General features: G+C 39.1%; 1 protein-coding gene and 1 non-coding gene across 5 annotated transcripts in view; one reads left to right on the forward strand and one right to left on the reverse strand.

The window, feature by feature from the left end:
• MACROD2 (mono-ADP ribosylhydrolase 2) overlaps positions 1–26,050 on the reverse strand; it is a 2,105,833-nt gene that overhangs the window by 1,987,464 nt on the left and 92,319 nt on the right. The gene's annotated exons all lie outside the window — the stretch shown is intronic.
• On the forward strand, positions 14,019–14,147 carry LOC136309797 (small nucleolar RNA SNORA69). Its single transcript, XR_010726439.1, has one exon. It is a non-coding gene; the product is annotated as a small nucleolar RNA SNORA69 (small nucleolar RNA).

The raw sequence follows: 26,050 nt of genomic DNA on the forward strand, positions 1-26,050 counted from the left end.
AGACCATTTTACTTTTCCTTTCTGCTCTGCCTTTTATTTCTTTTTCTTGTTCTATTTTCCTGGCTAGGCCCAATAAAATGATGAATAAAAATGGAGGGAATGAACATTCTCGCCTTCTCTCCACTCTTAGGAAAAAACATTCAGCTTTTATCAGCAAATATAGCATTAGCTAAGAGTTTTTTGCAGCTGTCTCTACTATTAGCAGAAAGTTCCCTTCTAATACTAGTTTCCTGAGAATTTTTATAATAAATGGATATTAAATTTTGTCAAATATTTTTCCTGTATTTATTGAGGCGAATGAACACATTTGTTTGTTTTTTCATTGATAGCCTATTATGGTTAATTACCTTGGTTGTTTTATTTTTTTTATTTTTATTTTTTTAATGAAAGAAAGGGAGGCAGAGACAGAGTCCTGCATGTGCCCGAACCGGGATCCACCCGGCAAGCCCACTAGGGAGCGATGCTCTGCCCATCTGGGGCCCTTGCTCTGTTGCAACCTGAGCCATTTTTTAGTGCCTGAGGTGGAGGCCATGGTGCCATTCTCAGCACCTAGGGCCAACTTGCTCCAATCGAGCTCTGGTTGTAGGAGGGGAGAAGAAGAGAGAGATAGAGAGAGAGAAGTGACAGGTGGAGGGGTGGAGAAGCAGATGGTTGCTTCTCTTGTGTGCCCTGACCAGGAATCGAACCCAGGACATCCACACACTGGGCCAACGCTCTACCACTGAGCCAACTGGCGTGGGCCTGATTTTCAATTTTTAATCAACCTTAAATTCCAGGGATTTTTCCACTAGGTCATGATATATTATCATTATTATATCTTTCTGGATTTCATATGCTAAAATTATGTGGACACTTTGTATATCTATGTCCTAATACATATTGGTATGTAATTTTCTTTTCTTATAATATTTTTGACATCAGGCTTACAAAAAATTAATAGTGCTGTTTATTACACATCATGTAAATTATAAAACTAAATCATATATTTCTTGATATAGGAAAGATAAATATAATTCATAAATAAACCAATCTCAAAGAAAATGGGAATTCACCTATACTTCCAATGTTATTTATATAAAACCATGGAACATTAAGCTCAGCTGTTTTGAAAAATCCTCCTTTTAAGTTTTTCACATCATTTTTTCCATTACCAAGAATTTTGCATTTTTAATATACTCTGGAAACAGCTCCATGGCAATATATTATAAAGCGAATTTTTTCCTTTTGCAGCATGTAGATAATTTGAAAATCCCACTCATTGATATGAATTTGTGTCATTCTCTTTATAAATGTAAAAGAGGTTAATGCCAACCAGGCTTTAGTTAAATATAACTGAATACATTAGAATCTTGTAATGTTCCAAGCAGTGATGATAAACTACTGTTTCTGAAACAGCATGTTTCTCTCAGTGAAATAATAAGATCAAAGTGGTTAGGAAAAATATATAATCTTTAGCAATTTCCAAAGTGTTTTGCGAGTAGAACATAACAAAAGTAAGCTCACATTAAGATTCTGTCAGGATGCTGCCCTGGCCAGTTGGCTCAGTAGTAGAGCACTGGTTAGGTGTGTGGATGTCCCAGGTTTGATTCCTGGTCAGGGCACACAGGAGAAGGACCCATCTGCTTCTTCCACCCCCCTTCTCTTTTTCTTTCTCTCTCTCCTCCCATGGCCATAGCTTATTCAATCAAGTTGGTCCCGGGTGCTGAGGATGGCACCATGGCCTTGCCTCAGGTGCTTAAATGGCTAGGTTGCCCAGCAACAGAGCAGTGCCCTTTATGGGTAGAGCATCACCCCCTTGTGGGCTTGCCGGTGGATCCCAGTCAGGGCTCATATGGGAGTCTGTCTCTGCCTCCCCTCTTCTTGCTGAAAAAAAAAAAAAAAAAAAAGGATTCTGTGAGGAAGCACACTATGGCTTGATAAAAACAGGCTGCCAAGAAATACTAAGAGGAATCATAAAAAACTGTAAATTCAGAAAACTTCATAGCAAACATTGGGTTCTCTGGGAAGTAGACCTTGAGACCAAGATGAGCATGCAGGATGTTAATTAATAAGTATCTTTGGAATCCAACCTATGAAAAGGGAGAAGAATGAAGCATGTTTGGACAGAGGGAGAAGGTGAACTGTGACATTTGAAATGTATTTCCACTTAGATTTTAAAAGCCAAGTATATACTTCAGAAAACAATTCCTAATCCCCTGGCCAAATGAATAGTATATGTTTTAAGGAAGTCATAAATATTATCCAAAAATTTTAAAATTTGCACAACTTTTGCAAAGTTTCTATATTCATAGATCTTGATAATAAAATTCAGACAAAACTTGGTCCTTTAAAATAAATTCTCCTTTAAGAAGAGTGCTCTCTCCTAAAGTGTTTATAGTTTATTTTTTAAAAATGACAAATTTACCCCAATTTGTTCTTATTTTAAAGGAATGTTTCCATTTAGCCCCAAAGATCCCTAGAAGCTACTCATTAACAAGCCCAGCTGATGCGTTAATTATGGGCCGCAGGAACTATTCCACTGCAGGCCAACACAGCAGTAGAACCAGATCACATTAATGAAGGTTCCTATATGAAATGTAAATATTTCCCTGGTTTAAGGGGAAAAAAAGTCAAACATTTTTCCTACTATTCTTGCCCCTTATATCATTTAATTGATTTTCTCTTCTCCTAATTAGCAACATCCCAAAAATATGTAAGAAAAGGTAAGTCTTTTTTTTTTTTAATTAAATGAGAGGTGGGGAGGCAAAGAGACAGACTCTGCATGCGCCCCAACTGGGATTCACCCAGTAAGCCCACTAGGGGGATATGCTCTGTCCATCTGGGGCCGCTGCTCTGTAGTTCGGCCATGGAGCTAGTTTAGTACCTGAGGCGAGTCCATGAAGCCATCCTCAGCACCTGGGGTCAACTTACTAGAACCATTTAGCCATAGATGCAGGAGGAAAAGAGATAGAGAAAGGGAAAAAGGGGGAAAGGGGTGGAGTGGAGAATTAGATGGTCATTTCTCCTGTGTGCCCTGCCCAGGAATCAAACCTGGGACTTCCACATGCTGGGCCAATGCTCTACTGAGAGCTGGCCAGGGCCAGAAAAGGTAAGTCTTCATAGTCTTGGACGACCCAGTCTAACTGAGTCCACACAGTAAGATTCTTCTGGACACAATAAAATCATCTTTCTTGGTTTGTCAGATGTTGTGTACTGAATGCATTGTGTCCCTCCAAAATTCAAATGCTGTACCCCTAATCCCCAGTGCCTGAAACTGTGACTGTATTTGGAGAAGGGGGTCTTTGAAGGGGTAATTACATTAAAATAGGGCCATTAGGATAATGCTAATCTAATATGACACGTGTCATTATAGAAAGGGGTGATTAGGACATGTGGAGACACCAGGGACAGCACGCAGAGAAAAGGCTGTGTGAGGACACAGAAGGCAGTCATTGACAAGGGGCCTCAGGAAAAACCAAACCTGAGAACACCTTGATCTTGGACTTGTAGCCTCCAGAACTGTAGAGAAAATAAACTTTGTTGTTTAAGCCACCCCATCTTTGGTATTTTGTTGTGGCAGTCTGTAATATTGTGACTTATGAGAAATACATATTTGGTCATTGGAATATACTTGGTCTTTGTCCACTGTTCCTGGTTTATAGCTCCCCAAACCCTTGAAATTTCCTGAATGATAAGGTAAATAACAGAACTTTTTGTCATAATTTTTTTTTTTTCATTTTTCTGAAGCTGGAAACAGGGAGAGACAGTCAGACAGACTCCCGCATGCGCCCGACCGGGATCCACCCGGCACGCCCACCAGGGGTGATGCTCTGCCCACCAGGGGGCGATGCTCTGCCCATCCTGGGCGTCGCCATGTTGCAACCAGAGCCACTCTAGCGCCTGGGGCAGAGGCCACAGAGCCATCCCCAGCGCCCGGGCCATCCTTGCTCCAATGGAGCCTTGGCTGCGGGAGGGGGAGAGACAGAGAGGGAAAGCGCAGCGGAGGGGTGGAGAAGCAAATGGGCGCTTCTCCTATGTGCCCTGGCCGGGAATCGAACCCGGGTCCTCCGCACGCTAGGCCGACGCTCTACCGCTGAGCCAACCGGCCAAGGCAGTCATAATTTTTTATCTCTTGTCCTCAGTTCCTGAAATCACTTCAGAGTCATAAAGGTGAAATAGGTATCGCTATTCATAACAAATCCCTTTCCACCATGGAGTTTATGTTAATGAGGTAACTTTTGGAAAGCATCTAAAGATGTGGGACGGTCGCCAGGGGAACCAACTGTGAACAGCTTGCTGGAACTTTAGTCCCACCCCCTGATTTCCTGGGAAACGAGTGAGGCTGGAGGTTAAATCGATCACTTATGGTCAATGATTTGATTAACCATACCTATGTAATGCAGCCTTCATAAAATCCCAAAGGGACAGGATTCTGAGAGCTTCCAGGTTGATAAACACAGGGAGATTGGAGAGACTGGCCCACGCCAAGACAGCATGGAAGCCCCATGCCCTTTTCCCATAACTTACTCTATGCATCTCTTCCTTCTGTCTGTTCTGAGTTATATCCATTTAAAGTAAACCAGTGATCTAGTGGGTAAAATGTTCTCTGAGTTCCATGAGCCACACTCTAGCAAATAATCGAACCCAAGAGAGGGCCATTAGAACTTCCAATCTATATAGCCTGTTGGTCAGAAGCACAGGTGACAACCTGGGCTTATGACTGGTATCTGAAGTGGGAGGAATGGGAATGGAAGGGTTGTGAGTCTTATAGGACTGAGCCCTTACCCTGTGGAATCTGATGCTATCTCTGGATAGATCATGTCAGAATTGAGTTAAATTGTAACTGGTGTTGAAGAATTACTTGGTAATGTAGGGAATTCCTTTCCTCACCCCAAACATGCACATTGTAATTGGTCCCAGAACCATTAGAGACCTAGAAAACTAATACAGAATATACTGTACATTTATTTACTTCAGACTTACACAATCCTGACATCCTGAGGTGGAGAAAAAGGCACATCAAATCAGCATCTAAAATTTAGCTTAAGAAAATATGATAATGAAACAGGATGCTGAATATTTCAGAAGTTCTGCATTGGTTTCTACAAGCAATGTTAATTCAATCCATGCAAATCCAATCCATTCCAGTCCAACCCAACCCAATCAAAAGGACTTTTCCTTTGAGCTGACCCGATAAGTTCAAAGACAAAATGTTATCTGCACTATTTTCCTGCTAGTTAAAAAAAAAAAAACAGATGCATTAAAATTTTGGGGACATAAAATATATTTGGTTAAAATAGGGCTCATAGGTTAAGAATCAAATACTTTTTGGCAAAGTCAGCCAATCAGTGGTGACTATGCTTCAAGAACTGAAATACATACCGTATTCTCTGCATCTGTTCACAAGACAAACTAATTTCTCTATGGTGCCAGGCTACAGACATAGCCTCATTCTCCTGCCTGATGACAAGTTTGTCAAAAACACTAGTTTGATACCAGGCCTGAATTAAACTACAATTTGGAAGATTCCATAAAGTCTCTATCCCCAAAATACTAATGTATCCCTTGTACCCTGGAAGGTTTTGTGGGGCCCGTGGATGTTGACCCTGCAGGGGAGGGCATATGATTGACTCAGGAATCTAAGTTAAGAAAGGCAAGGTGACAAAACTGAAAAATTAACAGATCAAAGCATTATATAGTTGTACAGAATTTCTGCACAGTATACTGTCCACCTCTTTAATGTCTTCTATTCAAATATATACTACTGCCTGACCTGTGGTGGCGCAGTGGATAAAGCGTCGACCTGGAAATGCTGAGGTCGCTGGTTTGAAACCCTGGGCTTGCCTGGTCAAGGCACATATGGGAGTTGATGCTTCCAGCTCCTCCCCCCTGTCTCTCTCTCTCTCTCTCTCTCTCTCTCTCTCCTCTCTAAAATGAATAAATAAAATAAAAATTAAAAAAAAAATTTAAAAAAAAAACAAAAAAAAAAACCAAAAAAACAAATATATACTACTTCTAGGAGCAAAGAATTTTCCAAAAGAAAATTCTGTGGTTTTGGTTCCTGTAGTTTCAATGACCCACAGTCAACCATGCTGGGAAGACAAAGTTCATAATAGTTCACTTCATGGGTGGAAGCCTCAGTCTGACAGAATGAGTAACAGCTCACTCCCTCAAGTCTCCCTGCTGCAGCAGGGTAAGACAGTGCTGCCAAGCAAGTGTCTTCTCAAGTCTCACAAATCAGACACACCTGATTCTTAAATTGCATCAGTTCTGTCAGAATGCAAGGCAGTCTACTCAGTGCCTACACATATGGCTCAGTATATCTACAGACAGAACCACATCTTGGTTCTCTAACAGAGTGGCCTGTTTTATACCTGAGGGATAATGTTTGAATGCCCAAAATTCTGATAGTAAGTTTACTTATTGGGTCTCAGTTTTCATAAGGAAAAATCAAGATCACTACAATTTGTGTATTTATGTTTTATTCTTTTTTTGTTTTGGATCTTTATTTACTCCCAACCGGTTCCTGTCATAAGTGGTCACACGTAGTACTGAAGAAAGATAAAAATTCCAATTTCACTCAAACTCCGGGAACTACTGGAAGAAGAATTAAAAGTTCTCTGAACTTCTAATTGATGAACATATTGTATCTCCCCTAAGATCACCTGTGCCAGCTATCAAAATAGAATTTTTAGATAAGTGTCTACTTCCAAGCTCATGCTATTTGAAGAACCACAGTTAAACAAAGGCAAAGCCAACAAATAAAATAAATAAATAACTCATCCAAAAAGATGAGATCTCTCACTGTCTTCCTCCTGGAACATAACCCAGCTTGAGAAGTTTTTGTGACAGGATCCTCAAGTTTCCCTAAATGGCTTCTTATTGGGCATTTGACATCGGACACTATAAATTACTCAGAAGTAATGGAGCCTGTCATTTATTACTCTCCTATAATCCTAGGAGAGCACAGTGGATCCATTTGGGTTTCCCCCTTTTGTTTTATATTGTTCCTGTCACCATTGGCATCATCATCACCATCATATTTAACATTTATTAAGTAGTTTATGATACGTACCAGGAACTGGAAATCATATAAACCACAGACATACATGTTAGGTCATTTTCTCCTCAGAACTACTCTATAAGCACATAAAGACCTAAGGAACTAGACTAGGGTCACACTAAAAGACCCCTAATGTTTTTATTTCAAAGCTCAACCTCTTAAGCACTGTATTAGTTTCCTAGAACTGCTATAAAAAAAATGCCACGAACTACATGACTTACAAGAAAACACATTTATCCTCTCACAGTTCTGAAGACCAGAACTCCAAAATCAGTTTCACTGGGCAGTAACCAAGGTGTCAGCAGGAACCCCCTCCCTTGCAGCTTCCGGTGGCTGCCAGCTCCCTTTTCCATTGCCATGTCACTCTGATCTTCCAGGCCAGCATCTTCAAATCTCTCTTGGCTCTATCTTCACATCGCCTTCTCCTCTCAGTGTACTCAAATCTCAAGATCCTTAACTTAATTACATCTGCCATCTAAGGTGGTATTCATAAACTCCAAGGGTTAGGAGGTGAATATCTTTAGTAGGAGGTTGTTCTTTACCTACTGCAGCCACCAAACTCTACTGCTTCCCCAACTTATTTGTTAATGCGTTCTTGGTATGGTGGTGCATCAGAGATAGTCCAGAAAGATACCACAGGGAATACTACACGCTCTCCTTTGACACAAGTCAGCAATGCAAAAGACATAAACCAAAGATTAGAACCAATAAAGCAAAACAACGTTACATATAAACTTGTAATGGAAGTCACCAAAGCCTAGCTGATCATGTCCAGAACAGTATTTCAGCCCCAGTCTCCTTGCTCCCTGTCCAATATTTCCACAGATCCACAAGCAAACAGATTTGGACTGATGTACCATTTCCACAACAGGACAGACTTTCTCATGCCTTAGGCTTTGTTCTCACAATTTCTTGTCTCTCTCTGCCTACTGAATTACTACTCTCTTCAATGCTTTACCATGATACCTATAGTCTTTCCTGGTATCCACATCCACAATAATGAGTCCTTCACTGGCATTTGGTTTCTATTTTTCCAATGCCACTTGTCCTTAGTCCTGTATCATACAGTTGTTTGTATACATATATATCTGTGTCCAGAGAGTAGTATAAACACCTTTAGGACAAAGAATGTCCATCATCCTGATGTCTGGCAGAGAATCAGGCACAAATTCTAACACAATATGCAATTAAAAGAAAGAAGGAAAGGAGAAAAGGAGGGGAAAGAGAGGAAAATGAGGAGGAAAGGGAAAGTGAAAAAATGGGAAAGGCAAATATTAAAGCCTTTCTTTTATGAAAACAGAAGGAGATATAGTTCTTTCCAGACAAATATATGAGAGCCCTAAAAAGAGAAAGTTTTCAAAATGTCTTAAAAAGAGTACCAGAGAGCAAGCACATGGGCCTTTCTCAGCATGCTCTAAGCCCTAGGTGTTAGGAAAGTAATTGCCAGAGAAGGGTGTGCAGACCTCTCTACCAGAACCTCTGTATCAGGTGCTTACTAATTAAAGATCCCACCTATTCCTCTTATACCTACTGAACATGAATCCTCACATGCTGGAGACTAGGAATCATCGTTTAAATCCAGAATTTCAGTGATTCTGATGCCTGCTCAAGTTTAACACAACCATTACTCTTGTAGGAGAAACAGAAAAAGTTAAACAATGCCCTACATATTTTTTTTTCTTTTGGCTTGATTCCCAAGGACTGATACTAGACTCGATAACCATTTTCCTTTTATTTTTTTCCATTTTCCTTGAAAGGTAAAAATAAAGCCCAGTTTCTTAAATGACAAGATTGCAAGTCTGCAATGTGTTCCAGGGGAAAATGGCAAAAGATTCAGAGAGGGCATTTGGGAAAGGTGCCAGAATAATTCAACACAGCCCCTCTGGATTATGAAGACATTACTTTAATCAGCCTGGTCATAAGAATGATAGCCACTATTTGCCTGACACAACCAATAAATGACAGCATTATGCCAGTTTGTGCTTTCCTGTCATCTCAATTATTTTTCACTGACTTAAATTCTTGAAGGCACTTCAGGGCTTGAGAAATTATAAAGAATTCCCTGGTGTCCTTCCTGGACTTATATCATAGATCTTATTGATCTTGCACTCCATTCCTCATTCCTCAAATTCCTTCTTAGAAATGATTTGTTACCAGCCTTCCTCAATCTTCTTATAAAATATAACAGTTCATGCCAGGGTGCAGCTAATCTCCTCTAACACTTCATCCCATCACCCTCTCGGAGCTACAGATGCTGAGAAAAGATGACATTTTAGGAGGAGGCTCCTGTCTTCAGGTTTCGGACAATCATTTTTACTGTGTTCTTTTGTTTAGTCATTTTTACAGGCACATTTGTTTTTCAAGGATCGATACTCAATTTCACTTTTTATGCACTGTAAACCAAGTCTTTAAAAAGTGAAGAAAATGTGTTTCTGGTCTTGAAGTTACTTTAAACCATAGCCAAGTCCTAAGCCAAACTCAATTATCAAGGCCCATCCTTCCGAAGTCTAAACAAGAGTCAGAGTATGAGCTGTGAGAAGCAGGTTGCATTTCTTCCTTGCTGTTAAAGAATGCTGCGGCCCTGACCGGTTGGCTCAGCGGTAGAGCGTCGGCCTGGCGTGCAGGGGACACAGGTTCGATTCCCGGCCAGGGCACATAGGAGAAGTGCCCATTTAATTCTCCACCCCTCCCTCCTTCCTCTCTGTCTCTCTCTTCCCCTCCCACAGCCAAGGCTCCATTGGAGCAAAGATGGCCCGGGCGCTGGGGATGGCTCCTTGGCCTCTGCCCCAGGCGCTAGAGTGGCTCTGGTCGCGGCAGAGTGACGCCCCGGAGGGGCAGAGCATCGCCCCCTGGTGGGCAGAGCGTCGCCCCTGGTGGGCGTGCCGGGTGGATCCTGGTCCGGCGCATGCGGGTGTCTGTCTGTCTCTCCCCGTTTCCAGCTTCAGAAAAATACAAAAAAAAAAAAAGGGGGGGATGCTGCTTTAATAGATGTTTTATAAGTAAAATAATGAGCTATAAAACAGTCTAACTAGAGAATTTGTAAGTATTCAGAAGATATAAAGTTGTGAGCTTGAAGAATTAATTTCTTGCCCTGGCCAGATAGCTCGGTTGGTTAGAGCATCATCCCAATACCCAAGGTTGTGAGTTAGATCCCCATTCAGGACACATATAAAAATAGAGTGTTTCTCTCTCTCTCCTCCCTTCCTCTCTCTCTAAGATCAATAAGTAAAATTTTTAAAAGTAATATTTTGCTCATTAGTTCTTGCAATGGATACTCTAAAATATATTCAAGACCATTAATTTTTCTATATGAAAAGACAAAATTATATTCACAGGTCATTTAATATATTTTAGTACTTATTTCACCAATGAATTAAAATGGACAATTTGTCTATTTAATTTAGAAATTTTCTTATAGGAATAAATAAACCCTGGTTCACTGTAATGATATACCCTCAAATGCTAATACCATTTACTCATTTTAGGGAAGACCTGAACACCACAAATGGAATAGTAAGAGAATCTGGTTTCATGCATTTAAAATAACGTGTTTCTAAATGTCCTCACAAAGCTTACACAGGTGTCTTCAACCCCATTATAATGGACATGTTTCTGACTTAATTTCCACCTGGAAACCCACGGGATGGAAATTATAACTGTGTGATAAATTAAGTTGCCAAACGAAATGGATTAACAAACAGTAAAATTGCCTGATAAACTGTCAGTTCCATTTTGGATTGGATTCATCCTCTTTTTCCACCTGTTCATTAAGTTCCAAGTTCATAGCAACTCCAGGGACAGACTGCATATTAAAAGCTGTTTATGTGGGGAGGTGTAGCAAGCCTATTCAATATTCCTATTCTTATATATTCACTTAAGCATACACTCTCTGGTATTTACTCTGTTCACAATCCCAGTGTAGAAAAATATACCTCTACCCTGAAGTTTAGTTTTGGACACAACAGGGATATGACATGTCATAAAATTAAAACTTAGCAAAGCAAACCAGACTGTACCTCAAACTCAAAAGAAGCAGGGAGCCCTAGCCAGTTGGCTCAGTGGTAGAGCGTCGGCCTGGTGTGCAGGAGTCCTGGGTTCAATTCCTGGCCAGGGCACACTTCTCCTAGAAGTGCCCATCTGCCTCTCCACCCCTCCCCCTCTCCTTTATCTCTATCTCTCTCTTCCCCTCCCGCAGCCAAGGCTCCATTGGAGCAAAAGTTGGCCTGGGCACTGGGGACGGCTCCATGGCCTCTGCCTCAGTGCTAGAATGGCTCTGGTTGCAACAGAGCAACGCCCCAGATGGGCAGAGCATCGCCCCCTGGTGAGCATGCTGGGTGGATCCTGGTCGGGTGCATGCGGGAGTCTGTCTGACTGCCTCCCCATTTCCAACTTCAGAAAAATACAAAACAAACAAACAAAAAAAAGAAGAAGCAGGGGAAATTTCATGTTGTAAATTTGTTTCTTCACACAGTTACAAAAATGAATAGTAGTTGAAAAAGCTGTTACCTTTGCACTGGTAGTATGTCAAAATAAAATATTTCTGTCCCTACTCTAAAGTAAACATTAGCTGCTTCTATAACTAGAAAGAAAACCAGCTAAGAATGTTGAAAATAATTCTCAACTTTTATTTCTTGTCATAATGGCCAAAATCTTTCTTTATACAACACCAAGTTTAATAAACCACTGGTGGATCAAAAAGCACCAAATCAGAGCTATAAATAAGAATATTGTTCTTACAAGTATCAAGCATTGACTCTTTCCTTTTTAAGCATATAGAATTTATAAAGGATCATTCATCAGACACAAAGTTGATATAAATCAGTAAGTCCTCTAAAACTGCTAAATTTTAATAGATTTATATTTCATAAAAATGCAAGAATGTCTACTTTCTATTAATAAGCTATATTTCTTCACTATTATATATTTATGGAGACTAATTTTATATGAATTAATGATTGGGATTCAGAGGCCAATGTCACTTTTGCCTTTCATACAAACATAAACCAAGGCTTTAACTGAATAAAAATTAAGTAAACTAATAGTCAAATAACTACAATCATATTCAGCCAATAGAATACAATAAATATCCTCCAGATGTTTTTCATCCCACAGGAATCAGATCCCCAGAAGTCACAAATAAAGAGGAAAAATAATTTTTAGAAATTAACTTGACCTATAAATATATACACAACAAATAAAATATATATCCCCTTTAGTTGAAATTAGTAGAAGTATATATATAGCATAATTCTTCAGATTGTACCTGAAATTCTTCAGATTTACTGTATAATTTTTTAATTATTCAAAGTAAAAGAGCATGGATAATTCAAATAAGGTACACATAAGGTAAACAGTCCACAGACCTCATGAAATGTCATTTAGCATTATTGCAAAGCTCAGCTTTTAATCAGATTTACTATAATCGACTTCTGACAAGTCACATAATTATAAGAATTAAACTATTGCAGACAGTATTTGTATTTATTGTTAACTACCAGCAGAATTAAAACTGCTTCCCCATTTCCCTAATCCTAATACAAGCACAACTGTTTTACCTTCCCAGGGGACTGGTTCACTCCTCTACATCCTCATTCCTGTTGGCTCAGTCCACAGGGAAAGTGGCACTGAGAGGACTTAGTCCAACTTCTGAAGCTGGGGATGCTTTCAGTAAATGTCAAGAGTCTCTGTGCAAGACAGAGGTGCTCTGGTTTACATAATACTTATGGAACTCCATCCATTCTAGTCACAGGAGTGGGCTTTCCTGCCTAAGTTAACCCTTCAATGTTTGAGAGCAACTAGGCTTGGTGGCCTCCAAAAACCAAAGCCATAGTTACAAGATGTCCCCAAGTGACAAGTGCTATGCTACATGCTAGGTGCTACTCTGAAAATGAAATAAACAGTTCATCTGTCAAGGAACTTTAGTGCCCACATTTGTTCTCACCATCTTCAATTTCAGAAACAGAAGCAGTGGCATTGAACTTGAGCTATGGAGTTTCTCTGTTGAGAAACATTAAGTGCTAATTCTCCTCAGGCCTCCAACCAACTCAACATCTCCTAAATGGCTCCGAGCTACCACCACCAAGTTGCTTATATCTCATAAGTTTCAATAAAATATTATAGGTAAAATCCTGCTTTTTATTCCAGAAGGTAATACCAAGAGCTATGTTACCTGTCTTCAAAGAAATGGAAATTTAAGCAACAATGAAGAATAATTCAAAGACAAAGATTAAAAATAAAATTCATCAAACTTAATATTGATGAAGTTTGGAAGAATTCATACTCTTATAACTTGAAACCTATAAATTCATTTAAAACTTCCATAAAGCTATTTGGATACACCCATAAAAAAATTTAAAAATTTCATACTCCCATAATTTCACTTCAAGAAATTTACTTAAGGGAATAATTAAAGATTTTTGCTAAGATATATCTGCTAGAATGTTTGTCTCAGCCTGTTAAAAATAGTAAAAAATAAATTTGAAAAAACCCTGAAACAGCCTGACCAGGCAGTGGCACAGTGGATGGAGAGTCGGACTGGATGCGGAGGACCCAGGTTCGAGACCCTGGAGGTCGCCAGTTTGAGCGCTGGCTCATCTGATTTCAGCAAAGCTCACCAGCTTGGACCAAAGGTCGCTGGATTGAGCAAGGGGTTACTCAGTCTGCTGTAGCCCCATGGTCAAGGCACATATGAGAAGGCAATCAATGAACAACTACAGTGTTGCAACGAAAAACTAATGATTGATGCTTCTCATCTCTCTCAATTCCTGTCTGTCTGTCCCTATCTGTCCCTCTCTCTGACTCTCTGTCTCTGTAAAAAAAAAAAAAAAGAAAATTTAAAAAAACAATCCTGAAATAATCTAAATTTCAAACAATGATGGAACAGTTAAATAAACTAACATTTGTGTATATGACTAAATATGATACAGCTATTAAAAATGATATATATAAAGGATTGTAATATTTAAGAACAAAAGGGTAAGCAGTATCTCATGAAAATCAAAATGTGTGTGGAAGTACTGCCATTTATCCTGCTGAAAGAAAACTGTGTTCATTTTTGATTTTGCCTTAATGCAGGTAAAATCATGACAGACTAACATGGACAATTGGGGAAAAAAATCAAAATGTACCTATGAAATGAATCTAAAACATAAAAACAACTTAATGAGTGTATGTTTGAGAAAATTATGAATGTTTTGTTGTTCTTTATATTTTCTTTTTTTATTTTTTGATTGATTTAAATTAATTGTGTTTACATAGATTCAAGTACCCCACGGAATACATCACCCCCACCCCGTGTTCCCTCAACATCCTCCCTGTCCCCCTCCCCCCAAATGCCCTCCACCCTTCACTCCAGGATTTGCTTTTCTGCTTTCTATAATGCTGTGTTATGTATATATAATTTCACCAATCTCTTTCCCTTCTCTGATCCCATCCTCTCATCCCCTTTCCCTCTGTCCACTTTTCCTCTGGTCCCTTTGATTTCACCTCTGTCTCTATTCCGTTCCTCAGTTCACATTGTTCACTGGGTTCCTCAAATGAGTGAGGTCATATGATATTTTTTTTTCTCTGCCTGACTTATTTCACTTAACATAATAGGTTCCAGATCCATCCATGTTGTCGTAAAAGGTAAAATTTCCTTCTTTTTCATAGCCCCAAAGTATTCCATTATGTATATATACCACAACTTTTTAATCCACTCATCCAATGACAAACACTTGGGCTGTCTCCCAGAATTTGGTTATTGTAAAAAATACTGCTATAAACATGGGGGTGCATTTCTTCTTTTGAATCAGTGATGTGGTGTTCTTAGGATATATTCCTAAAAGCAGGGTGGCTGAGTCAAAAAGCAGTTCCATTTTAAATTTTTTAAGGAATCACCATACTGTTTTCCACAGGAGGATTCCCTTTTCTCCACATCCTCACCAGCAGTTGTTATGTGTTGTTTTGTTAATGAGCACCATTCTGAATGGTGTGAGGTGATATCTCATTGTGGTTTTATTTTACATTTCTCTAATGATTAGTGATGTTGAACATTTTTTCATCTGCATGTTGGCCATCTGTATGTCCTCTTTGAAGAAGTAAAGAATTGTCTATTCATTTCTTTTGCCCATTTTTTGATTGAATTGTTTATCTTCCTGGTGTTGAGTTATAAATTTTGGTATTAACCCCTTATCAGGCCTATTGGCGAATATATTCTTTCATTGTGTAGTTTGTCTTTTTATTCTGTTCTTATTGTCTTTAGCTGTGCAAAAGCTTTTCAGTTTGATATAGTCCCATTTGTTCATCCTGTCTTTTATTTCACTTGCCTGTGGAGATAAATCAGCAAATATATTGCTGCAAGAGATGTTGGAGAACTTACTGCCTATGTTTTCTTCTAAGATGCTTACGGTTTCACGACTTACATTTAAGTCTTTTATCCATTTTGAGTTTATTTTTGTGAATGGTAAAAGTTGGTGGATTAGTTTCTTTTCTTTTTTTTTTTTTTTTCTTGCAGGTAGCTGTCCAATTTTCCCAACACCATGTGTTAAAGATACTCTCTTTACTCCATTGTATGCTCTTACTTCCTTTGTCTAATATCAATTGTCCATAAAAGTGTGGGTTTATTTCTGAGTTCTCTGTTCTGTTCTACTAGATCTATATGCCTGTTCTTATACCATTACCAAGCTGTTTTGAGTACAATGGCCTTGTAGCATAACTTGATATCAGGAAGTGTGATACCACCCACTTTATTCTTCTTTTTCAAGATTGCTGAGGCTATTCATGCTCTTTTTTTGTTCCATATAAATTTTTGGAAAATTTTGTTCTATATCTTTGAAGTATGCCATTTTTATTTTAATAGAAGTTGCACTGAATTTATACATTGCTTTGGGTAATATAGACATTTTAATAATGTTTATTCTTCCTATGCATGAACACGGTATACGCTTCCACTTGTTTGTATCTTCCTTGATTTCTTTTATCAATGTTTTTTAATTTTCCGAGTACAGGTCTTTAACTTCCTTGGTTAAATTTACTCCTAGGTACTTTATTTTTCTGTTGTTGTTGTTGCAATAGTGAAGGGGATTGTTTTATTAATTTCTCTTTCAGACAGTTCATTGTTGGTGTATAAAAATGCCTTTGATTTCTGAATATTAATTTTATATTCTGCCACGTTGCTAAATTCATTTATCAGGTCCAGTAGTTTCCTGAATGAAACTTTAGGGTTTTCTATGTACAGTATCATATCATCAGCAAATAATGATAGTTTTACTTCTTCTTTTCCAATTTGGATGCCTTTTATTTCTTCTTGTCTGATTCCTGTGGCTAGGACTTCCGGAACTATGTTGAATAAGAGTGGTGAAAGGGAGCAACCCTGCCTTGTTCCTGATCTTAAGGGGACTGCTTTTAATTTTTGCCCATTGAGTATGATGTTGGCTGTGGATTTGTCATAGATGGCCTTTATCATGTTGAGGTATGTTCTCTGTATTCCCACTTTGCTGAGAGTTTTGATCATAAATGGGTGCTGGATTTTATCAAATGCTTTTTCTGCATCTATTGATATTATCATGTGGTATTTCTCCTTCCTTTTGTTTATGTGATGAATTATATTGATTGATTTGTGAATACTGTACCAGCTTTGCCTCCCCAGAATAAATCGCACTTCTTCATGATGTATAATTTTTTTTATCTATTGCTGGATCCAGTTTACTAATATTTTATTGAGGATCTTAGCATCTAAATTCATCAGGGATATTGGCCTATAGTTTTCTTTCTCTGTATTGTCTTTGCCTGGTTTTGGAATCAGAATTATGCTTGCCTCATAAAAGGAGCTTGGAAATTTTCCCTCCTCTTGAATTTTTTTAAATAGCTTGAGAAGAATAAAAGTTAATTCTTCTTTGAATATTTGGTAGAATTTGCCTGTGAAGCCATCTGGCCCAGGGCTTTTGTTTGTTGGGAGTTTTTTGATAACTGTTTCTATCTCATTTGTTGTAATTGGTCTGTTTAGGTTTTCTGATTCTTCCATATTGATTTTTGAAAGATTAAATGTTTCAAAGAATTTGTCCATTTCACCTAGGTGGTCTAATTTTTTGGCATACAGTTCTTCATAGTATTTTCTTATAATCCTTTTTATTTCTGCTGTGTCAGTTGTTACTTCTCCCCTCTCGTTTCTAATTTTATTTATTTGAGTTCTCTCTCTTTTTTTCTTGGTGAGGCTGGTTAAAGGTTTATCAATCTTTTTCACCTTTTCAAAGAACAAGCTCCTAGTTTCACTGATCCTCTGTATAGTTTTTTTAGCCTCTGTGTCATTTATTTCTGCTCTGATCTTTATTATTTCCTTCCTTCTACTTCCTCTGGGCTTTATTTACTGTTCTTTTTCTAGTTCTTTTAGATGCAGGGTTAAATTGTTTATTTGAGCTTTTTCTAGCATATTAAGGTATGCCTGTAATGCTATGAACATACCTCTCAGGACTTCTTCTGCTGTGTCCCATAAATTTTGAGTTGTTGTATGTTCATTTTCATTTGTTTAAAGGAAAATTATGATTTCTTCCTTGATCTCTTTGTTAACCCATTCATTATTTAATAACATGCTATTTAGTTTCCAAGTGTTTGAGTGTTTTTCAGTTTTTGTATTGTGGTTGATTTCTAGTTTCATGCCATTTTGATCAGAAAAGATACTTGATATGATTTCAATATTCTTAAGTTTCTGGAGACTCGTTTTGTGTCCTAACATGTGGTCTATCCTAGAGAATGTACCATGAGCCCTTGAAAAGAATGCATACTCTGCTGCTTGAGGGTGAAAGGTTCTAAAGATATGTATTAAATCCAGTTGATCTAGTGTGTCCTTTAAGACTGCTGTTTCTTTGTTAATTTTCTTTCTTGAGGATCTATCCAGTGATGCTACTGGGGTATTGAAATACCCTGCTATTATAGTATCACCTTCTATGTCCATCAAAATCTGTTTTATATATTTAGTTCCTCCTATGTTAAGTGCATAGATATTTGTATGGTTATATGTTCCTGTTGGATTGCTCCTTTTTCAATTATGTAGTGACCTTCTTTATCCTTTACTATAGCCTTTGTTTTAAAGTCTATTTTGTCAGATATCAGTATTGCTACTCCAGAGTTTTTTTTCATTTCCATTAGCATGAAATATTTTTTTCCATCTCTTTACTTTCAGTCCATGTGTATCTTTTGTTTTGAGGTGGGTCTCTTGTAGACAGTATGTGTACAGGTTCTGTTTTTTTAACCATGCAGCTACTGTATGTTTTTTAATTGGAGCACTTAATCCATTTACATTTAAGGTTATTACTGATATATAGTTATTGCCATTTTATTCTTTAAATCTACATTCCTCTTTATCTAAATATTTTTTTCTTTGTTCTGTTTACAACAGGCCCCTTAACATTTCTTGTAGCATTGGTTTGGTTATAATGAATTCCTTGAGTTTTTTTGTTTTGTCTGGAAAGCTTTTTATTTCTCCTTCAGTTTTAAATGATAGCCTTGCTAGATAAAGAGTCTTGGTTGCAGGTTCTTGTTCTGCATTACTTAGACTATTTCTTGCCATTCCCTTCTTGCCTCAAGTGTTTCTGTTGAGAAGTCAGATGTCATCCTTTTGGAGGTGATTGACTGCTTTTCTCTTGCAGCTTTTATTATTCTCTTAGCTTTGGTATTTTAATTATGTTGTGTCTTGGTGTAGGTCTCTTTGGGTTCCACTTTAATGGGATTCTCTTTGCTCCTTAAACTTTTGTGACTTTTTCCTGCATCAATTTAGGAAAATTTTCAGCTATGATTTCTTCAGTCACATTCTCTATCCCTTGTTCTTTCTCTTCTCCTTCAGAGATCCCTGTTATACAGATGTTATTTCTCTTCATTTTGTCACAGGGTTCTCTTAGAATTTCCTCAGACTTTTTGATCCTCTTTTCATTTTGCTGTTCTGCTTCAGTGCTTTCACTTATCTTGTCCTCTAACCCAGTGGTCCCCAACCTTTTTTGGGCCATGGACCGGTGTAATGTCAGAAAATATTTTCACGGACCGGCCTTTAGGGTGGGACAGATAAATGTATCACATGACCGAGACAAGTGTCAAGAGTGAGTCTTAGATGGTTGTAATGGAGGGAATCTGGTCATTTTTTAAAAATAAAACATTGTTTAGACTTAAATATAAATAAAACGGAAATAATGTAAGGTATTTATTCTTTCTCTGCAGACCGGTACCAAATGGCCCACTGATTCTTTCTCTGCAGACCGGTACCAAATGGCCCACTGACCAGTACCGGTCCACAGCCCAGGGGTTGGGGACCACTGCTTTAAATCGTTGATTCCATCCTCTGCTTCATCCAGCCTGTTTTTAATTCCTTCTAGTGTAGTCTTTATTTCTGATATTGTGTTTGTCATTTGTCTGACTCTTTTTTATAATTTCAATGTCCTTTTTGATGCCAGCTATCTCTTTATTTAGGTGCTCACTTTGTCCATCTATTATTGCTCTAAGATCCCTGTGCTTTGTAACAATCATTATTCTAAACTCTGCATCCAGTAGTTGTTTATTTCCATTTCATTCAGTTCTTTTCTGAGGATTTCTCTTGTTGATTCATTTGAATTGCACTTCTCTGTCTTCCTATTTTGTCTCTGTATAGACTAAATACCTCTATAACTATGATTGTTAGGTCCTGAGCTGATGCTCTCAGTATCTGGCCATTGGATGTACCAGCCCTGGACCTCCCTGGCCAGAACCTACTGCAGACCAGTGGAAATCACTGCTTTTGACTGGCCCTTAGGAACCTTCTTGGAGCTACAGGTGATCCAGAATTTGTTGCTGCCCCTGCTGGGCCCTGATACCATTGTAAATATCAGCTGCATTCTGCCTGACTAGGCAGCGGTGCAGTGGATAGAGCATCGGACTGGGATGTGGAGGACCCAGGTTCAAGACCCCGAGGTCACCAGATTGAGTGTGGGCTTATCTGGTTTGAGCAAAGCTCACCAGCTTGGACCCAAGGTCACTGGCTCGAGCAAGGGGTTACTTGGTCTGCTGAAGGCCCACAGTCAAGGCACATATGAGAAAGCAATCAATGAACAACTAAGGTGTTGCAACAAAAAACTGATGATTGATGCTTCTCATCTCTCTCTGTTCCTATCTGTCTGTCCCTATCTGTCCCTCTCTCTGATTCTCTCTCTGTCTCTGTAAAAAAAGAAAAAATATATATCATATCAGCTGCACTCCTAGTCTGGCTTTTATCTACTCTTGGCCAGTGTGTGTGGCCTCTCTATTCCTGAAGTGAGGTCTTTCTGCTGGCCACCCTCTGCCTCCACCTCCTCAGGCACTCGGGCATCAGCACGGGCTCACAGGCTGCAGCTCAGGCTGCTCCACGGGCATGGAGGACTCTTTGCCTAACTGGGCTCTGCCCCCCATGGGCAGGTGCAGGTTGCCTCTCCAAGCTTTGCCCCCACAGGTGCGCAGAACACCTCTCCAGGATCCACCCTTAGCCATCACCACACGGACCGCCTGGCTCCACCCTCTGTGAGCACTCTGGATGCCTCACCCCATTAGGGTCTGCCTTGATCAGACCAGGGGTCTTCTCACCCCACAGGGTTCTTCCCTCGCTGGCCCTCTGCAGGGCCCTCTGGGATCTACCCCCCACCATCCCTGCACAGGCTGCCTCGCTGGGCTCCACCCCAACTGCTGTGCTCAGCCATCCTGCCCTTTGGAGTTCTCAGCAGGTTGGGGGAGCCATATAGCCCAGACCTCAGCTCTTAAATCCTGTGTCCCTGATTCGTCCCCTGCTTCTAAGTGTCTTTCTGCATTGACTGGAGCAGGAGAGCCTCTGGTGGGTGGGGTAATTGCTTCCCTTTGCTGGCTTGGAACTCCCAGGAAAAATGTGCACTTAGGTTTGGGGAGAGATCAGAACAGGAGTCAGGATGTCTGTATCCCACAGTCTCTCCCTGTGCCCTGAGACTACACTCTTGCAACTCCAATCTTCTCAGTGCTCCCCACTCCAGGAGCCCCAGGTAAGTGACTGTGAATGATGTTTTCTGCACAGTCTCTTTAAGATGGAGCCTGTGTTTGAGAGTTCTGTCTCCCTCCTGCAAACAGCAACCTGGTTCTTCTTTCAGCTAACTACTATCCATATGCCTCCTCTAGTCTCTGGGGCTTCAGGCTGGGGCTCCAGTTCTAGGGCAGGCAGTCCACACCTCTCCGGGAAACCTCTCTCCCCCGCTGCCAAGAGAGACTCTTCGGGCCACCGCTCACTCCTGGGAGTGGGGCAACCCTTTCCACATCTCTGCATTTCCTACCAGCTCAGTGTGGTTCCTTCAGTGATGCTTGGTTATAGATTCCTCTTAGTTTAGTCCACAGTTGGTTTTTCAAGATGACTGTTCCTAAGTTAAGTTGTAATCTACTTTGGTTCCTAATGTGGGAGTTGTAACGTCTGCCTACTCCATTGCCATTTTTCCTCCTATATTTCCTTTTTTAAAATATTGAAGTGTATACCTTTTGTAAGAAGACCTCTCAAAAATCTCAAAATATTTTTCAAATCCAGTTGACCAGTATGTATGAAAAACAAAATATAAATTTCCCTAAGTGCCTTGAAGAATTCTCAAAGAGAGAAAAAATCTCTGAAAACATGAAACAAATACCATTGGAGCTGCTACCACTTTCCCCATACATTTTTTTTTTTTTAGTTTTAGTCTTTCAAAGTCCAGTGAGGACTGTAGAGATATTCCTTTAAAAGTAGTTCAGCAGAGGTCCAAAATAGAAGGTTAAAACTCGGGTTAATTTCTTGACAGTTATCCATCTCCTTGAGCATATTTATTTCTTGAAAATTATTTTCTAATTCCCTGAATTTTTTAATGTTTAGTTTGATTTCACAGATTCCTTTAGAAATATTTATAGATCAGAAAAACCCAGTGATAGGTCAAAAGAGCAGAAATATTTTGAAAAATATGTTGGAATGTAGAGCTAAATAGAAAATTTTTAAAATGATTATTTAACACATCAGCAAGCCTCTTTTTCATTTATCCTTCACTCAAATGTCACAAAAACCCTGTCTTCTGTCTGTTTTCACACTAGATAAAGGGAAGACACCAAAATCCTTAACAGCTGGGAGTTCACACTTTAAGCTCTAGCAATGTTAAGAATTCAGCTCAAAAAATTGTTCTTCCCTATCCTACACCCACACCTATCTCCTCAAACATATCTCACAGGTTGGCCAAATGACAGCTATCCACAGTGGTGATATAAAACTTTCAGCAGGTTCCACTATAACAGAGGAAGGAAAGTGAAGGAAGAGAATCAAAAACAGTAATATTTTTTCCTTTAGATTGGTTTAACTTGAAGGGATGCTGGGCTGGATCTGCAGAGAGAGAAGTAGAAGGTGATTTCTGCACTACGAACTAACACTTCCAGAAACTTCAACAGTATCATCCCATAAATAACTTGTAGCTAGCTAATAATTGTTTATTACCTGGCTATCTCAAATTAAGAAGTCTGAAATTTCAATGTTTATAATGAATACTTAGTTTTAATATTGCCTTACTCAACAGACTTTTAGGTCCAACTGAGTTCTCTAGAAGCAATGAAAAGAACTGATTAAAAGATCGAGGAATGATTTCAAAGAGAAAAGGCAACTAATAAATAAATAACTAGATAAATAAATAAATGCATGAATTTAAGGTCTCAACTATATTAAGAAAAAAATTCCAGATGACATCAGGGTAATGATAGCATGAGAGATACCCTTGCGCTCTCCTCTTGAAATTTCAACAAATTGAACTGCTATAATTCAGCAAAAGAACTCCAGCTGGGCTCAAAGGCTTGCCTGAAAAGATCCACACATGGAATTCACTAAAAGTGGGAAGAGTTCAGAAGGAAGGAGGAAGATAAGATGCACTCATGAGCTCCAGAGTGTAAAGAGGTCCAGAGTATCTGGGTTTTGTCCACTGGGGCTCCGGAGAGGAGGGAAGCTGGAATAACTGGGTCTTCTTCTGCTGAGAGGATCTGAGAGATTGAGGGGCATTAGGGAAGATACTAAACCCAAGCAGCAGCAGCACAAGGTGTCACAGACAGCATTCCTGCAGTCTGCTGGTCTGTGAGCAGCCTGCATTCAGTGCAGAGACAGAGAAAAAGTATGGACCCCCAGACTCCCAGAATCTGCCTTCCTCACCTCACAGGGTACAGAAAATGGCAGAGACATACCCCACAGCTAGTTATGCAGGACTACTCTGTCCCCTAAAGAACAGAAGTGCTCTGTGTCTGGTCCCCTGGTTTGTTGAGACGTGGGGAGGAGTGACTGGAGGCCTGAGATCACCATTACTAAAGTCGTGAAGCTGTAAAGCCTTCCCAACATGGCCCACGCATCATCTTGACTACAGCCCTGCCTACATCACTGCAACAGCAACATCTCAGCAGCAGTCAGCCCAAGAATTTAGCAGAGCTAAAACTTGTAATCCCCCACCACCTACTGGAAGAAAGAAACAGAAAAACCTCTCAGAAATGATCTTTCTTTCTTTTCATTTTTCTTTTGAACTCTATTCTTCTTTGATCTCTGTTTCTTTAGTTTTTGTGGGTATTTTGTTTTTGATTATTGATTTTTGGTTTTTGTTCTTTGTTTTTCCTATGATTTTTCTCTTTACTTTTTATTATTTTTAAATACACTGCTCACAAACATTATGGGATATTTCAATATGAATATGAAGTGATAAAAAAAAAGCATTTGACCTTTTTTATTAAACAAGGACATCAGAAAAGCAAATGACAAGTCAAAGAAAATTGTTCAATTATGCAAATGAGATGCAAAACCAACTTTTATTTCATTGGTGAAAATGCTCTATACAAAAGGCTGAAATAGAGTATCTGCTCATTCCTTGACCTTTAAAGTGCATTTTAAAATATCTCCTAATTTTTGTTAGTATATGTTCTATTATTTTTTATTCTATTTATTTTTTATCTTTTCCTTTTTTCATAGTCATTTTTTTTTTGTTTGATTTCTTAACAACACCACTCTCAAATGCCATTAAGGCAGAAGAAAAATGCCACGGCTACCCAAGAAAGAGACAAAGTTTGGAAAGAAAATAAAAAATCTCCAGAAAGCTATCTCAATCACATGGAAACCTTGGAGTTAAATAATAAAGACTTCAAAATTAAAGTTCTGAAAATACTCAGTGAGATGTGAGAAAACACTGATAGGCAATTTAATGAGCACAAAAAACAAATTAATGAATAAAATGAGTACTTCACCAAGAAAACAGAAATTTTAAAAAAAGAACCAAACAGAGATGAAGAACTTAAGATGTGAATTGTAAAATGAGGTAGCATGTTTAGCTAATAGAACAAGCCAGATAGAGGAGAGAATCAATGACATTGAAGACAGGTAATTAGAGATGTGACAGAGAGAAAAAGAGACTTGGGAATTTTTAAAACATGAGAGTTCTACAAAAACTGTCTGACTCCATCAGAAAGATCAATATAAGATAATGGGTAGCCCTGGCTGGATAGTTCAATTGGTCAGAGCATTATCCCAAAGTGCAGACTTTGACAGTTTAATCCCTGGTCAGGGCACATACAGGAACAGATTGATGTTCCTGTCTTGCTAGCTCTCTCCATACCTCTCTCTCTTTTAATTCAATAAAATAAACATTTTTTATTTTTTTAATTAAAAAAATAATAAATATATCAGAATAAGAAGATAGGGAAAGGGGAATGGAGAGCCTATTCAAACAAATAATTGATGAGATCTCCCCAAGCCTATGGAAAGAGTTAGATCTTTGAATCCAAGAAGCAAACAGAATGCTGAGTTACCTCAACTGAACAGATCTTCTCCAAGACACATTGTAATAAAACTGTCAAAAATCAATGATAAAGAAAGAACCTCAATGCATCTAGAGAAAAAAAGAACATAATATATAAATGAAAACCCATTAGGTTATCATCAGCCTTCTCAGCAGAAACACTACAAACCAGAAGAGAGTAGACCCAAATATTCAAAGTACTGAGAGAGAGAAATTACCAGCCAAGAATACTATATCCATCAAAGTTATCCTTTCAATCTGAAAGGGAAATAAAAACTTTTCCAGTCATAAAAAAGCTGAGAGAATGTTATCACCAGAAAACCCCCACTGCAGGAGATACTCAAAAGGGTTATTCTACCAAATACAAAGAACAAAACTACAGTAAAATCTCCAACAAGGTTACAATATAAACAAAGATAATCTGTAACAACAATAATATAAAAGGAAAGAGGATAAAAATCTGCAGTACCAAAGGAAGATGGAGTGCAGAAGCATTCATAAGACAAAGGATTAGGCCCTGGCCGGTTGGCTCAGTGGTGGAGCGTCAGCCTGGCACGTGGGGGACCCGGGTTCGATTCCCGGCCAGGGCACATAGGAGAAGTGCCCATTTGCTTCTCCACCCCCCCCTCCTTCCTCTCCGTCTCTCTCTTCCCCTCCCGCAGCCAAGGCTCCATTGGAGCAAGGATGGTCCGGGCGCTGGGGTTGGCTCCTTGGCCTCTGCCCCAGGCGCTGGAGTGGCTCTGGTCTCAGCAGAGCGATGTCCCAGAGGGGCAGAGCGTCGCCCCTGGTGGGCGTGCCGGGTGGATCCCGGTTGGGCGCATGCAGGAGTCTGTCTGACTGTCTCTCCCCGTTTCCAGCTTCAGAAAAATACAAAAAAAATAAAATTAAAAAAAAAAGACAAAGGACTAGTATATATGAAAAATTTTCTCTTCATAACCTAATGGTAACTACCACCACCAATAACAATAACAACAAAAAACCCAAAAAACAATACTGAAACACATAGCTTAAAAAAAAAACAAGAAAAAGAAGTATGGAGTACCACCAAACAAAAACAAGTGACAGAAACATAAAAGAGAAGAACCACCGGAGACATGAGCTAATAGAAAACAAAACATAAAATGGCTATAGAAAATCCAGAAGCATCAATAACTAAATGTAAATGTACTGAACTCACCAATAAAGAGGCACAGAGTGGCAGATTGGACCAAAAAGCAAAACTTAACCATATGCTGCCCTCAGGAGGCAC

This window comes from Saccopteryx bilineata, chromosome 6 (genome assembly GCF_036850765.1).
Source record: "Saccopteryx bilineata isolate mSacBil1 chromosome 6, mSacBil1_pri_phased_curated, whole genome shotgun sequence".
Taxonomy (NCBI): domain Eukaryota; kingdom Metazoa; phylum Chordata; class Mammalia; order Chiroptera; family Emballonuridae; genus Saccopteryx; species Saccopteryx bilineata.